Source organism: Pinus tabuliformis, chromosome 1_2 (assembly GCF_031772625.1).
Source record: "Pinus tabuliformis cultivar Carrire ecotype Pingquan chromosome 1_2, CPIR1, whole genome shotgun sequence".
NCBI lineage: Eukaryota > Viridiplantae > Streptophyta > Pinopsida > Pinales > Pinaceae > Pinus > Pinus tabuliformis.
The window spans coordinates 357,631,953-357,650,308 of record NC_142298.1 but is presented as its reverse complement, the minus strand read 5'-3'; positions in this window follow the sequence as shown (position 1 = coordinate 357,650,308).

The window sequence follows — 18,356 nt, the reverse complement described above, 5'->3', positions numbered from 1 at the left end:
AATTTAAAAAATAGTGTAATGGATAATGTTTCGTCTCAGCCGATGTTAACCATCATCATCATCATAAATTATAAAATATAAGATTTATAAAATATGAGATTTATGGTTCAAAATCTTTCATGTATCAAATTAATTGAGAATAAAATAAAATAATAAATATATAAAATTGAATAATAATAATTAAAAAAATCAAGTTTATGAAAAAAAACTTAATATGTATATGAGATGAAATGATTTTTTTATGTGTTAAAATTCAATAATAAAATTTAATTATATTTAAAATTAAAAAGATAATTAATTTATTATTAATAATTTAATTAAAAAATAATTTAATGGATAATTGTCATGTTATATAAATCATAAAATATAAGATTTATAAAACATGAGATTTTTAATTGAGAATCAAATTAATTGAGAAAAAAATAAATTAATAAATATATAAAATTGAATAATAATAATTAAAAAAATCAATTTTGTAAAAAAAATTAATATGTATATAAGATAATGATATTATATTCTTTTATATTCTTTTATATATATATATATATATATATATATATATATAAAAGATAATGACATTTTATTTTGTAGACGATGATATTGTATTTCTCTTTATTGTAGTTATAAAAAATACTTTTTTCTTATATTCCTCTTTATTGAGGAGGCTACAACTAATTGTGAAAGCTAAAAAATTGTATAAATATATCTGTTTCTAACTAAAAATAAAATATTTTCCTGCTATAAATTTTTTTTGTTCATATAACTAATCTGTTCCTATAACTTAATATAATTTCATGTAGAGTAATTAGAATTAAAAAAAATATGTGAATAAGATATTTAAACTTTATACTTTTCAAAAATATTTTAAAATATGATATAACTTCATATATTTAAAAAAATAAAAATAATGATATCAACTTCATATATTTAAAAAATTAAAAATAAATAAATAATGTTGTATAGAATAAAATATCCGATGTAAATTGTGAATAAAATATTTTAATCTAAATAAATTAATATTAATATATACTTGAAAATTTATTGATAACAAAACAATCCAATTTAATGTGAGTTGATAAAATAGCTCCATACATTTATTATATAATCTCTATAACATTTAAAAAAAAAAAAAAAAAAATATTAGACATATTCTTGACACTCTAAATTACTATTTTAAAATGAATGTATGCTCATTCATAATTATGGAAAATCCCCTTACATTGTTATGAGTACACTTATGTACAATATTGATAGGTATCAAAGTAAACCTAAGCAAGATCCATCCCATGTTGATAGGTATCCCAGTAAACCTAAGTAGGGTATCCAAGTAAACCTAACTCTTTTAAACCAAATGGAGAGGAGTTAAAAATAAATAAATAATAATCAAATTAAAAAAGAAAATAAAAAATAAAAAACGCGCGCGTGTGATCTGCAGGTTCGCAACTGCGTGGAAAAAGGGAGAGAGGTTAAAAATAAATAAATAATAATCAAATTAATAATTAAAATCTCGTGCGCGTGTTCTCCAGGTCTGCAACTGGTTGGAGCCCTTTAGTACATTTGTGACCAGATTAGTGTTCCAAGAGTTGATGATAGCAAATAATTATTGTAACTAACCAAACGTAGAGAACCGACCTATTTCTCTTCTTTGTTTCTTCTTATTCATCACCTCATAGCGGGACCTCTTATTCTGACGGCATCACTACTGCCCGAAGCGAGCTCGAAAATGCAGTAATCCTCGTAAGATTAATATGAAATTGGTCGAGGCTATTGGCTCATCCCATAACTGCGCAACAACAAATTATTAGAAATGAAAACAAAAAACTAAACCAGAATGGAGAGAGCTTCCTGAAAAAAGAAAGTAAATGATCAAATTATTATAAATAAAAACAAAAAAGCTAAACCAAATGGATTGAGGTTCCAGGAAAAAAAAGAAAGTAAATAATCAAACTCCAAAAAAGCTAAAAAAGCAGTGTAGGTGGTTTATATATAGATAATTAGGGTAGCAAACATCTTTGCATATACTTTTTCTTCTTTTGAATCTTGTTACTTGTGTTTGTTTCAATAGCAAAAGATGGAGGAAATATTCAGGCAGAAGAAGGTCATATGTCCCAGATGTAAATCTTGGGAATATTGCAGGTTTAGGTATATGAATAACAAGGGCTGGGCTAAGAAGTTGCAGCCCAGATATATGTGTTACAGGTGTCAAAAACATTTCACTCTGGGTGGAAAGCTCTATAACACTTCTTTACACTCGCCTTTATCAGTTCCTGCGCCATTGCTTAAGAAGCCAGCATGCCCACACAACTGCATCATTGCTTTTCCTCCTAATTGGATGAGTTCATGTGATCCAAAGGTAAATGGTTGCAGAACAATATTGCATGCACACGCCTCTTCAGATATTTGTTGTTGCACAGTTATGGGAGGAGCCTGCCAGAGAGCGCATGGACAAGTTTGTTGCGAAATGAAGGCTGGCTTAACTAGGTTGCAATCCTATGGAACACATTTTTGTGGGTATCCTGAAAGGAATGTCATGTGCTCATGTTGTAGGTTTTTGAACTCATGCAACAATATTGTGAAAGAATGTACATGTTCTGAAACGCAGGGGAGGTGGGCACAGCTTGATGAAGGATTGTCAGTACAGTGGGCACAACGGCATCCTAATTATGACAGACATCCACCTGCTGAGGTCGTTCCATTTTCACAATATATGATCTGCAAAATTCTCAACAAGCGGATGCGATGGTGCCCGGAAACAAAGGGATTAACATTTGCCCCAATAATATCCCGCTGTTCAATAATACCCAGCCGCTGAAACCGTTTGGGGTATTTCACGAAACAAATTTGGACATTGATTTCTTGTCGGTAGAGTCTCTTGCAGAAAACACAACCGATGGAATATCAGTCGGCGCCGGGGGAAAAGAGCTACAGAATGAAGAAATTGCAGAGAACTGGAATAATTTGTGTGGCGCAGTCGAAGATACGCAGTTGGATAATCTTTTACCTCAAGCAACAGGCAATCTAGAAGAAGGAAATGAATGGTTAATGGATATTTTTCAAGGCCAAGGAGTGAGCAATGTAAATGACGCTGGCAGCGCAGTTTGTTGTACAGAATTTGAGGATGATTTAAAAGCTTGGCCACCGTTTGAACTATACGATTTTCAAGGAGGTTGTTGTAAAAATCCGGGCAGTATAGAGAATCTATGGATGCTTTGATAGCGCACAACGCAACTCAAAAGGCGTCCTGTTTGTAGTTTTTCTACCTTGTTTAGGTTCCATGATTTATTGGAAACATTCATTGAATATTTATGTGTATTTAGATTCGTTATAATATATTCTTTCAATTTCAATGTATGTGAGAAAGCATTTGGACATTCAGAGTAAAGGGCACTTTTCAAATTGATTCATATATCTATTAATTGTAATGCTATTGGTACTGTGCTGTTACTCTTTAACTTTTATGCTTGCCTGCACTGTTCTATGCTCGTCATTGTTGTGTGCATTACAAAAGATTCCAAAATATCTCAATCTAAAAATCTGCATAAAGACTGTGGATGGTTACAGAGAAAACTCGAATGATTTGATCCAACTAGTGAATTTTAAAAAATCTATTTGCATGCCCAGCATTTGTGTGGGTAAAACATAGTAACATGGAATTTCGTTGAAGTTTCAGTGCTTTTGTGATAGGTAGGTAAAAGCAGCTTTAAAGAACGTTGGAAAGTGGAATAGATTCCTCTGTTAACCGCTTCCAATCCACCGTCCCGGCCACTCACCTCCATTTAAGGCATCCCCACGGTAATAAGTAACGTTGGATTTTACTTTCAAATTAACGTTGGATTTTACTTTCAAATTAACGCGCGCGCTCAAATTATGAAATGGGTATTCTATATATATCTGAATCGTTGGATTTTACTTTCTGATCAACGCGCTGTGGTTAAAGCATAGAAGTAGCCGTATCAAGAAAAATGCATTTTAAAACTAACTCATGTGAGCAGCTCTTAAGTATAAAGAAAGAGGCATTTTAAGACTAACTCGTATCTTTATTAGGTATAACGCAAATTAAATCTACATTCTCTTTAAAGCATTAGAATTTTACAATATCGATATGATTTAAATAAAACTCAGATGCATTAAATATAAAAACAATTTTAATACTTTAAATGAGTTTTAGTATAGAAATTTATGTGAACATGAATTTCAATAATCCATAAATTCACAATTTAACAAAGAATAATTGAAATGTGAGTAGTCATTAAGTACAACATGGATATATAGTCAAGAACAAAAGAAAAATGAAATGACAGTGTGTTTCCAAAACATTAAGGGTTAAAAAAGTGAAGGTAAAATAAATGACGGAAGTTTAAGAAAAATAAATGTAGATATATTGTTGATGAAATTGATTAATTTTTATTTTATACTATTTCAAATTTGAAATTTTTTTTTTTATTTTTTTGGTTAAAATTTAATAATAATAATTTAATTATATTTAAATTTAAAATATATATAATATATTATTAATAATAATTTAATTAAAAAAATAGTTTAATGGATAATTGTTATGTTATATAAAATATAATATTTATGGTTCAAAATCTCTAGTGTATTAAATTAATTGAAAAATATACGATTTATGATTCAAAATATCTCGTGTATCAAATTAACTGATAAAAAATTAAATTAATAAATATATAAAATTGAATAATAATAATTAAAAAAATCAATTTTGTGAAAAATAATAATTTAATGTGTATATGAGATAACGACATTGTGTTCTTTTTTATTTTTAAATATGGAAAAACCATATTACATTGTTATATATATGATAATGGTATTTTATTCTTCTTTATTCTCAAAATGGAAAATCTACTTGTATGTAGACAATGATATTGTATTCCTCTTTCTATATGTATATAGACAATGATATTGTATTCTTCTTTATTCTTAATTATGAAATATCCACATAATTCTTCTTTATTTCTAATTATAAAAAACCCACATACATTATTATATTCTTTTTTATATTCCTAATTATGACATTATATTCATCATAACCCACATACATTGTTATATTCATAATTATGGCGTTATATTCATTTAAAATATATATATATATATATATATATATATATTCATAATTATGGCGTTATATTCATTTAAAAAAAAAAATATTTAGCTATAATAATAATAATAAAAAATATTCTCTAACTATAATAAAAAATAATATGTGAGTAAGATGTTTAAACCTTATATTTTTCAAAAGTATTTTAAAATATGATATCAACTTCATATATCTCTATAAAAAAAATTAATGTTGTATAAAATAAAATATACAATTTGAGTTATGAATAAAATATTTTAATTTAAATTAATATTAATATATAGAATTAATGTTGTATAAAATAAAATATACAATTTGAGTTATGAATAAAATATTTTAATCTAAATTAATATTAATATATACTTAAAAATCTATTAATAGCAAAAATTCCAATTTGATGTATTTTAATAAAATAACTCGATACATATATTATGTAATCTCTCGATAACATTTAAAATAAAATTCATAATTAAAAAAATAAAATACTACACATATTTTTGGCACTCTAAAATTATTCATGGATCAACATAGATCCATAATTATGAATTTTTCATAATTATGGAAAATCCACATTGTTACGAGGACACTCATCTGCAATGTTGATAGGTATCAAAGTAAACCTAAGTCTGCTAAACCAAATGTAGAGAGGTTATAAATAAATAAATAATAATCAAATTAAAAAATAAAAAACGCGGGCGCGTATTGGCCAGGTCCGCAATTGGTTGGAGCTCTTTAGTACATTGGTGACCAAATTAGTGTCCCTCTCCATCCTTCCTATGATTTCCTATCTCCGGTAACTAACCAAACATAGACTCATAGAGAAGCCGACCTATTTCTCTTCTTTGTTCCTTCTTATTCATCAACTCATAGTGGTACCTCTTATTGTGAGGGCATCACTACTGCCCGAAGCGAGCTCGAAAATGCAGTAATCCTAGTAGGAGATCGCTATCAAATTGGTCGAGGCTATTGGCTCATCCCATAACTTCGCAACGAATAATAATAATCAAATTATTGACCAATAATAATCAAATTATTATAAATGAAAACAAAAATCTAAACCAGAATGGAGAGAGATTCCAGAAAAAAGAAAGTAAATAATCAAATTATTATAAATAAAAACCAAAAAGCTAAACCAAATGGAGAGAGGTTCCAGAAAAACAGAAAGTAAATAATCAAACTTCAAAAAAGCTAAAAAAGCAGTGTAGGTGGTTTATATATAGATAATTAGGGTAGTACCCATCTTTGCATATACTTTTTCTTCTTTTGAATCTTGCTACTTGTGTTTGTTTCAATAGCAAAAGATGGAGGAGATATTCAGGCAGAAGAAGGCCATATGTCCCAGATGTAAATCTTGGGAATATTGCAGGTTTAGGTATATGAATAACAGGGCCGGGCTAAGAAGATGCAACCCAGATATATGTGTTACAGGTGTCAAAAACACTTCAATTTGGGTGGAAAGCTCTATAACACTTCTTTACACTCACCTTCAACAGTTAAGATGCCAGCATGCCTACACAACTGCATCATTGCTTCTCCTCCTAATTGGATGAGTTCATGTGATCCAAAGATAAATGGTTGCAGTACAATATTGCATGCACATGCCTCTTCAGATATTTGTTGTTGCACAGTTATGGGAGGAGCCTGCCAGAGAGCGCATGGACAAGTTTGTTGCGAAATGAAGGCTGGCTTAACTAGGTTGCAATCCTATGGAACACATTTTTGTGGGTATTCGGAAAGGAATGTCATGTGCTCGTTGTAGGTTTTTGAACTCATGCAACAATATTATGAAAGAAGGTACATGTTCCGGAACGCAAGGGAAGTGGGTACAGCATGATGAAGGATTGTCAGTACAGTGGGCACAACGACATCCTAATTATGACAGTCGTCCACCTGCTGAGGTCGTTCCATCTTTCACAATATATGATCTGCAAAATTCTCAACAAGCCGATGCGATGGCGCCCGGAAACAAAGGGATTAACATTTGCCCAATAATATTTCGCTCTTCAATAATAAGGAGCCGCTGAAACCATTTGGGGTATTTCATGAAACAGATTTTGACATTGATTTTTTGTCGGTACAGTCTCTTGCAGGAAACACAACCGATGGAATATCAGTCGGCACCTGGGAGAAGTGCTACACAATGAAGAAATTGCAGAGAAGTGGAATAATTTGTGTGGCGCAGTCAAAGAGACGCAGTTGGATAATCTTTTCCCTCAAGAAACAGGCAATCTAGAAGAAGAAAATGAATGGTTAATGGACATTTTTCAAGGCCAAGGAGTGAGCAATGTAAATGACGCTGACAGCGCAGTTTGTTGTACATAATTTGAGGATGATTTAAAAGCGTTGCCTGTTGGGTATTTTTAAATGGGAAAATACCAAAACCAAACAAAAATTCACCACAGAGATGATGCTCTGTTTACTCTGTCCAAGATCTTTTGACAGGGATCCTCTTAAAACCAAAATGACTCACAAGACAGCATTACACAGTCACAAGGCATTTCTATTAATTAAAACAAACATTCTGTTACATATTTCTTCCTTTGTGCAAAGAGGGAATCACAAAAAAAACTCTGCTGCTCTCACAGATTTTCCACTGCTGTGGAGATTACATAAACAACATGGTGTTCCTCTGTTCTTCAATGGGAAGAGGAAAACATTACATTCTGATTTCTATATCGCACTGCTGTGCATTTACAAGAATCGCACTACTGTGCGCAGGCACCATGCCCATTACATTCTTTCCCTTGATCTCTCTTGCGCATACCGTGCGCAGCCTCAATGCACACCACAAAAAAAAATACCACACTTGCATCCACTACTACACAAAAAAAACTACATAATCGTTGCCATATACGGGCTTACATAGCCATATATAAAACATATAAAAAAAAACTTATATCAAACGTGCCCATAACTATATTAAATGTATGGGACGTATGCCCATCACAATATTAAAGGCCGCCACCAAAAAACTACGAACAACCATGAATACATTAAATTTCCCTTCTCGGCGGTCAACGCAATGCCTAACACTTCACGCAGAAACTTGATTTGACGTGGGCGGAGGGCAACTTCGGAAATCGACGGCTGAGATCGGGCGCCCTGATCACTTGGCTGATCCAACGAGGTTCGCACACCAACCTCGGGCAAAACAAACGGACTTTAGCGTCCGGGGAAAGCTGTTTTGGCTGCTGTACAGGGGACGCGTGGTGCGTCCTGATTGTGTCGGGTCCCCCTTCACGGATACCGCCTTCTGCGAACGGTGGTGCGGGGAGACCGGTCCAGTTTTCCAAAACTGCCGTGCAGTTGGAATTACAAATTTAACACTCCCCTTTAATTTCAACTGCTGGGCATTAGGACATACCCAAACACTTCCTCTCGTAGAGGGATTCCTCAGTACTGCTGTTACAAAGATATCATCCTCACATAGAGGGATTCACCAACTGCTTCTGATGCAGTTCACAAACAAACAAAGTTGTCTTCCTCTTAATAGAGGGATTAACCTGAAACTGTGCTTAAGAGCACCTTCCTCATGACAGAGGGATTCACCATTACAATGTGCTGAAGAGCACCTTCCTCATGACAGAGGGATTCACCATTACAATGTGCTGAAGAGCACCTTCCTCATGATAGAGGGATTCACCTGTTATAAAAAACATCTTCCTCTTAACAGAGGGATTTACCAAACTATGCTAAAGAGCATCTTCCTCTCAACAGAGGGATTCACCAAATGACTATGCTGAAAAGCATCATCCTCTTGATAGAGGGTTTCACCAAATGACTGCCTCAAATGCAGTTCCAAAACAAACAATCATTGCACTGCTGTGTGTGCAAACTCATTACAATGTTCTTTTATGTTGATGCATATTCTCTGCTGCACTATTGTGCCATCTTCTTTACTGTGTCTATCCCACACTGCTGTGTCTACACTTGCACTGCTTCTGCACTTTTCAAAGACAAAATACTCTGTCTTTTCTGGAACAATTACACTGTCCCAATTTACAAATTTACACTGCTGTGTGTAAACATTTCTTACACTCACTGCTGTTGCATATATTGCATTTCAATTCAATGAACAACAAATTCATTACATTTACCTTTACTGCTGTAAGGAAAATTTCTTTTGCATGTGCTGCTGTTCAAAACTTCTTGCTGCTGCATTTTTTTTATTTGCATTGCTGTGTGCTTCTCCTTCTTGCCATCATGCTGCTGTCCATAACTTCTTGCTGCTGCATTGCCTCTGCAATTTGCACTGTCGCTGCCTTTTGTTTCATCATACTGTTGTGTGCCCATACTCTTGGCACTTCATTCTCCACAAAAAAAAAAACACAGACCGCTGCCTTTTCTTATGCACCCTTGCTTCACACAATCTTAGTCTTCATTTTTTTTACACAATGCACTACTGTGCAATTTCTTTGGCTTTCTGCTGCCACACACATTCTTATACATCCAGTGTGCATTGAAAATCTGTTGTCCTTGTTTTTCTTTATGCATTTCTTTGCATGCTACATTGCATAAAAAAACATTACATTTTTTTTACTGCTGTGTGAAAGAATTTCATTGCATTCTCAGCCACTGGGCATTTACGTTCTGCTGCGTTTTGCCTTCTTCTCATTTTCTTCTCACTGCTTTGCATTTTCATTCCCAATAGAAAACATTTCAATCTGCTGTGTATTATACTCACTCTGCTGTGAGTGTATTCTCTCATACTACATAAAAGGAAACTACCTTCCATTGCTATGCATTTCAATGCATGTGCACCACAAAAAAAATTTCAAACTGCTGTTCATTCTAATCCATGTGCTCCACAAAAAAAATTTCCAAACTGCTGTTTTGTGTTCTATCTTCCCACTGCTGTGAGGGTCTCCATGCTTTGCATTTTTCTCTTATCTCGCTGCTGCTCTTTACATTTCAGCGCTGCCATCTTTTCTTCTTTATGCATTTCTGTGCATATTGCATAAAAACAAAGCAAAAACATTGCTGATTTCATCACTGCTGCATATTACCTTTCAGAGGGATTAACAAAGATTTCATTTGCAACTGCTGCGCTGCAATACATCCTCCATCAACAAATGACTGTTAATACAGTTCAGCAAACAAAAAATTACAAGCTCCCCTTTAATGTATGCTTGTCTTCTTTTGGCGAGTTTTCTCAAAACAAACTTAGATCAGCTGCGTTGCTTAAGGGGCTTTCACACTGTATTTCTTTTCTTCTCCATACTTGTGTAACTTTCTTCTTTTGCATGGGTCTAGCTTGTGTAAGAGCCCATGTCAAGTTACAGTCACGTGCCATATGCCCGATGTTATGACACTTGAAACATTCAACATTATTCATGAATAACATTTCATGATTTCTTCTTGTGAAATTATTTCTTGGAGATTGTCGGAGACCACAACATCTATCTCCATGAAATGCTCTACAGTCTTTTGCCATATGACCAAAGTTTGAGCAAGCAAAACAATAACCATAAAATGAACTTTGGTACCTGGATGATGGAGGTTTCCTTGATGTACTTCTGAAGCCTTGCTGCCTTGAGATCCTTTGATGATCACCGTTGCCTCTTGCCTTTTTGCCATCAGCTACATTTCTTCTTGGAGCTGGTTTTCTACTTGGAGTAGGATTTCTTCTATTACAGCCTTCATTTTTCTCCTTGCCTTTGCTGGAACTAGGAGCTTCACAACTTCTTTCTGGCTTCTTCACATCTCCTTTGCTTAAAGCATCTTCATCCTTGTTTGAGGGTTCCCCTACATACCCAAGTCCTGATTTATCATATGGAGATCTGTGATAGCTGAGCATGTCATCCAAAGCTTGAGAGCTCTTCATGATCTTGTTCATCCCTTCAACCTTCTTCCTGAGGAGGACAATCTCTTCTTCTAACTTTTCACATTCATTATTTTTCTTTGCTAGTTGTCCCTCAGTTTCTTCCTTGCTACGAGTAGCTTCAGCTGCTACTATTTTGAAGGAGATAATATCAGTCTTCATTTTCGAGATTTCTTCATCTTTTGCTTGACTGCTCTCCATTTTCTTTTCAGCTCCTTGGGCCTGCTTCTTGGCTTCTTGTAGTTCAGACTTAAGGGAGGAGACCTCTTCCTTGTATTGTCCAATCTCTTCTACAAGCTTGTTCACTCTCTTGTGCCTTTGTTCAAGTTGACTTGTCAAGGCGTCTTCCTGCTTCTTTGCTTCATTCAGCTGATTTGTCATGGATATGACTTCTTCATGATGTTTCTTCTTGCATTGGTCAAGCTCCTTCTTCAGCTTGGTAAGCTCTTCATCCCTTTCTCTTACTTGAAGCTTGATGAGGTCAAGCTTCTCATTCTCAGCTTCTATGATGGGTTCATAACTTTCTTCTTCACTGATGGTCATGGTCAGTGTTCCCTTTGCATGAAGGTCATGCAGTCTGTCCCATATATCCTTTGCTGATGTATATTTTCCTAGATTCTTCTTCACAGAATCAGGGAGTCCATTCAAGATAGTCTTTGTTGCTTGTGCATCATACTCCATGGATTCTTTATCCATCTTGCTGTCATCAATCACTGACTCCCAGACTTCAATCCCCTCAGACATTAGGAAAGCCCTCATCTTTATTTCCCATACATCAAAGTTTCCATCAAACTTTGGGGTTTCAAATAAAATGTATTCAAATAAATTGTCTTCTATTTTAATAGAGGAGGGAGACACATTTTTAACAGGCCTGGAGGCTTTCTTCTTTGACCTTGCCATTCTTATCTAGGCTTTAAATACTTGACTGTGTTTTCTTTTAAATCACTGACTGTTCCTTCAACAGTAACAGAAAGGAAAGCTTTGAAAAATACCTTAACTCTTTTGGCTGAAACTTCACACTGCTGGAGAGGTTTGACTGCTGCAACAACACCTTCCTTCAGCTTCTTTGAGCCTTCAAAGAGCCTGGACTAGCTCTGATACCACTGTTGGGTATTTTTAAATGGGAAAATACCAAAACCAAACAAAAATTCACCACAGAGATGATGCTCTGTTTACTCTGTCCAAGATCTTTTGACAGGGATCCTCTTAAAACCAAAATGACTCACAAGACAACATTACACAGTCACAAGGCATTTCTATTAATTAAAACAAACATTCTGTTACATATTTCTTCCTCTGTGCAAAGAGGGAATCACAAAAAAAACTCTGCTGCTCTCACAGATTTTCCACTGCTGTGGAGATTACATAAACATCATGGTGTTCCTCTGTTCTTCAATGGGAAGAGGAAAACATTACATTCTGATTTCTATATCGCACTGCTGTGCATTTACAAAAATCGCACTACTATGCGCAGGCACCATGCCCATTACATTCTTTCCCTTGATCTCTCTTGCGCATACCGTGCGCAGCCTCAATGCACACCACAAAAAAAAATACCACACTTGCATCCACTACTACACAAAAAAAAACTACATAATCGTTGCCATATACGGGCTTACATAGCCATATATAAAACATATAAAAAAACTTATATCAAAATGTGCCCATAACTATATTAAATGTATGGGACGTATGCCCATCACAATATTAAAGGCCGCCACCAAAAAACTACGAACAACCATGAATACATTAAATTTCCCTTCTCGGCGGTCAACGCAATGCCTAACACTTCACGCAGAAACTTGATTTGACGTGGGCGGAGGGCAACTTCGGAAATCGACGGCTGAGATCGGGCGCCCTGATCACTTGGCTGATCCAACGAGGTTCGCACACCAACCTCGGGCAAAACAAACGGACTTTAGCGTCTGGGGAAAGCTGTTTTGGCTGCTGTACAGGGGACGCGTGGCGCGTCCTGATTGTGTCGGGTCCCCCTTCACGGATACCGCCTTCTGCGAACGGTGGTGCGGGGAGACCGGGCCGGTTTTCCAAAACTGCCGTGCAGTTGGAATTACAAATTTAACATTGCCAGTTTTCAAGTAGGTTGTAACAATCCGGGCAGTATAGAGAATCTATATTGGATTTTTTGATAGCGCACAACGCAACTCAATAGGCATCCTGTTTGTAGTTTTTCTACCATGTTTAGATTCCATAATTTATTCGAAACATTCATTGAATATTTATGTGTATTTAGATTCGTTATAATATATTTTTTCAATTTCAATGTATGTGAGAAAGCATTTGGACATTTAGAATAAAGGGTACTTTTCAAATTGATTCATATATCTATTAATTGTAAAGCTATTGGTATTGTGTTGTTACTCTTTAACTTTTATGTCTGCCTGCACTGTTCTATGCTCATCATTGTTGTGTGCATTACAAAGGATTCCAAAATGCCTCAATCTAAAAATCTACATAAAGACTGTGGGTGGTTACAAAGAAACCTGAAATGATTTGATCCAAATAGTGAATTTTAAAAAACCTATTTGATGGCCCTATTTGATGCCCAGACAGGGAAAATTTTAAGAAACCCCCCTAAATTTATAAATATAATAAATGGGCGAATCTCCATGGTATATAGGAAAAATGAAAGGCGATTTTATCAATAATATAATATGTATATATAATTTTTTGGCGAATCTCTCACTAGGCATGGCGAATATTTTACTCAATTATAAAATCTTGTAAGATCTTGGCAAGTCTTTCACTAAATAATAAAACTTTGTAAAGTCCTAGTGAATCTTAGCATAGGCTACATGCTGTTTTAATTCCCCCATTTAAATAGGCTACATTCCAAGTGAATACCATGGGTCAATACCATGTACCATTTTGGTGAATACCATGGGTCAATATCATGTGTCATTTTTATTTTTATTAATTCTAATATTAGGGTTAATAATGGTTTTTTGCATGGTATTAATAACAATCTAGTCCATGGTATTTGTCCCATAGTATTTTGGCCTAGGTTTCACCTAAATATAACCCATTTTTTGAGTGTTCGTAAATATAAGGTGACTTATGGAGTAAATATAAAAAAATGTTTTATTTGTTTACCATACCTCTCGTTTATTTATATTTTTATTAATTTACCATACCTCTTTTACAAATATGGTATTTGGCCCATAGGATTCACTTAAATAAAACCTCTTTCCTGAGCCTTCATAAATAGAAGGAGGGTTATGGACTAAATATAAAAAGAGGTTTTATTTATTTACGATACGTCTAGTTTATTTATATTTTTATTTATTTACCATACCTTTTGAGTAAGTATAAAAATACGTTTTATTTATTTACCATACCTCCACTTTACTTATATTTTTATTTGTTTACACCCTTACATGTATATAAGGTGACTTATGGAGTAAATATAAAAAATGTTTTATTTATTTACCATACCTCTCATTTATTTATATTTTTATTAATTTACCATACCTCTTTTATAAATATGGTATTTGGCCCATAGGATTCACTTAAATAAAACCTATTCTTGAAAATGGGCGAATGGATTCACTTAAATAAAACCTATTCTTGAAAATGGGCGAATGGAAGGTTGTAAGTCCAAATTTCAAGGGCTAAATTTACCTTTTTTACCCTCTCCCTTAAAATAAGGTGGGTATTTGAGGTGATTTGTAAAAATGTACTATGATACAAAATATTCGCCGACCAAAAATTTAAAACCCCTTAATTTCGCCAAAGGGCGAACATTCGCCCCTAAAATTATCCTTGTGCCCAGATAAAGGCTTAGCTGCATTTGTGTGGGTAAAACATAGTAACATGGAATAAACGTTGGAAAGTGGAATAGATTCCTTTGTTAACTGCTTCCAATCCACCATCTCGGCCACTCACCTCCATTTAAGAAACCACCACCGCAATAAGTAACGTGGGATTTTACTTTCAGATTAATGCGCGCGCTCAAATTACGAAATGGGTATTCTATATATCTGAATCGTTGGATTTTACTTTCTGATTAACGCGCTTTGGTTAAAGCATAGAAGTAGCCGTTTTAAAAAAACGATGAAATCATACTATTTTATAAAATAAAATTAAATTCATTAATAAAATGTTATTCATTCGCGTGTTAGATAGAAAATTTGGATAATCATAGATGGCCATATATCAAGTAATCAAAAAGCACGAAAGAACACAAACGTGGCAATATATCAAGCCATCAAAAAGCACGAAAGAATACACATGAAAAGGAAAAACCCACACGAGAGTACATGAAATTTTAGGATACTTATAGGGCGAGGGATGGGTTTCCTGTAATAGTAAAAAAGAAGGAATTAGTAGAGTGGAGTGACTTGTAACAAAATATGCATGGCCATTGGTTGTGTGGGATTCTATCTCTATGGAGAAAACACTCGCAGTAGGTTTTAGATTCTGCAATATCTATTCGCCATGAACGCGACAAAAAATACTTGGCCATAACAACGCCTAGATTTCTGCACCACGGTGTCTGCATGGAATATATAATCCAGAGTTAAATGTTGTAATTCAAATAATTTTTCATTAAAGGCTTGGTTGGCTAGGTTTTGGCTAAGGTTCAATCTAATTTTAAAAAAACAAATTCAATATTATGCCAAGTAATCTACCAACAAAAGTATATTTCTTAGTGAAATATCATTTTCACATACAATGTTACTGGTAAGTTCAGTTAGGTCACAATTTAAAATAAAAAAACAATTTAATATAAAACAAAAACGAGCCACTTGCAAAGAAACTCCAGAAATGAAAGAAATGAAAACTCCAATCAAAGAAAGAAAAAACTCAGGAAAACTCTTTTCCTTTCCCCTTAGGAGCATACACTAATTGAATTGACTAAATCCCCAAGGTTCTTCATGATATGCCAAGCCATGGGTCAAGAAGGAAGAACGTGACAGGAGTTAGGCATTCATTAGGATGACGATCAAGTGTGAAACCACCAATGAGAAAGGGAGTTTCCAAAACAATTAGGAGGAGGTCGCACTCACCCTTCAGAAATTATCACTTTCAACATAGATACAGCTCAAACAAACCTTCAACATAGATACAATACCTAATCAAACAAAGATAAGATGGGTTTTCTCGATTAAGATACATAGAATTAATAGAATTCCTATTTTCTAAAAAATATGTTACCTATGGGAGACTTCGGTCGTTGCCCTCCTCACCATTAAAGACCTATTAAAAACCCTACATGATTATCTAACCATGAGAAATTCCAAAAAAAAAAAAAAACAAAAAAAAAATTACATTTAAGTTGGAAGTGGTCGATGAAACCGACAAGCACCAATGAGTACAGTTGGAGTAGAGGAAGATAGAACAAGAAGACTACAACAAACAACCGTGCAACTCAAAAAAACACTTATAACAAGACAAACTCATGAGACAAAAAAATAATGAAAAAAATCGTTAAGGACTAAGTGATGGTGTTATTGAAAAGAAAAACAATACGTGTACCTGAAACAAAAGTCCGTTGAACTCATCGGCAGTTAGCATTTTTAAGCCTGTTGCGGACATTCCAACTCTTTGCAGAGAGAAACCTAAGGGTGATAGAGTTTTTTCTGAAGAAAGACCTTGACTTCAAGCCACAACATCAAAACATGAACAAACCATAAGCATAATTGTAAAGATAAGATAAGGTAAGATAAGATAATTGTATTTATGTCCGACCACAAAGTAGGTCAAAGGGACTATTGAGTACAATGATGTCTATACAAAGCGGGAGAACCATATGGTCTCCTATAAAAGATAACGGTCCTTAATCTTTATCGAGTATACAAAGCCCTATACATGATGCAAGAATGAAACCAATCTGAAGACCATCTCAAGCTGAAAGGGATGAGCTCCAAACACTGCAAGGATGATGTGTTGTGGTATTGTCAGTTTTCACCTAATGATGTGGCAGAGAAGAAGAATTTGGACTCTCTCAGCTGAAGCCTAATCTGACTCAATTAAAGACGGTCCCCAAACCCTCTGAGCCATATAGAACAGTGGGACAGATCAAGGTGTCCATGAGGCTCATCTTGGACGAGATGTTATGGAAGTGATGTCGAAAGCAATGTCTCTCGAGAAGGGCCAAGGATCCATATCTTTAGTTGATACGAGGCTGAAGCATTGGTCGCAAACTGAAACGGGGGTCTGAGAATTGCATCCCGAAGTAAGTATATGTGCTGGTGATCTCAATCTCCTCCCCTCTAAATAAAAAGTGAAGGTATGAGGTTTTATTCACCCCATTGAATATCATAACCTTGATTTTACCCAGGTTGACTGTGAACTATCAATGATAAAAAAACCAAGCTAAGGCATCCAGTTGCCTTTGTAATCCTTTTGGGGATGAGGAGTGGAGGACCATGTCATCAGCAAAGAGTAAAATAGATATCAAAACTTGGTGAAGAAGGCAACCATCAATGTCCTGGATATGCTCATGTAGAAATGCTTCCAACTCATCAATATAGATCCCAAACAGTGTAGGGGACAGTGGACAGCGTTGTTTAACCCCAATAGTGCTTTGGATAAAATTAGACACCCCATGGGTTGCGTGAAGATGACCAAGAACATACTCATATAGGTGCATAATAGCGGTCAATAGGGTTGCAGAGATGCCAATATCTCTGAGTCTCTGGAGCAAGACCTCCTTGGAACAGAGTCAAAATATTTCTAGAAGTCTACGAAATAACAATAGACTTTCGAAGAGCGGTGCCATGCCTCCTCAATCACGCCGCAAAAGGTGAAGATGTGGTCAATGGTTTGATGACTTGGTCGAAACCCTTCCTGTCCCCTAGCTCTGAGTTGTCTCTCCACAAGGTCACTTGAAAGCTTCCTATGTAGAATAGTAGCATACAAATTTGAGAATGTGTGGCCCACCATGATCGTTCTGTAGTTATTGGGATTTGAGCTGGAACCTGATTTGTGGATTAGATGGATGATGTGGTGTGATCATGTCGGTGGAAAACCTTCACAGACTACATGGTTGAAGAGATCAACCAAGTAGTTAACCAAAGCACGGAAATCAAGCTTAAAGAACTCTGCTTGGTAGCCTTCCTCATCAGCTGCTTTGTTGTTGTTTATCACCCAAATGGCCTCTCTAATATCTCTATCTGAGAATAGGTAACAGGAAGAGGGTGGGGAGGCAACATGAATTTGGGTTTGCTTGGGAATATTATAAAGGTTGGAAGTGTGAGAGAACATGGATGTAGGGCCGAGGTTAGGTGGAAGAGGGGAGCATCGAGGAATAATGGTACACCAAAATTGTTTAGGGTAGTGGGCAAGGAGAGTAGGAAGTTCTCGTCTTCTATGAGAGACAAAGAGTTGTTTCTTGTGACGAAGGAGACCAAAATAAGAAGCTTTGAGGTTAGAGTAGAAGGGTTGAGAGTGGGTGAAAGCATATCGAAGTTCTCGATG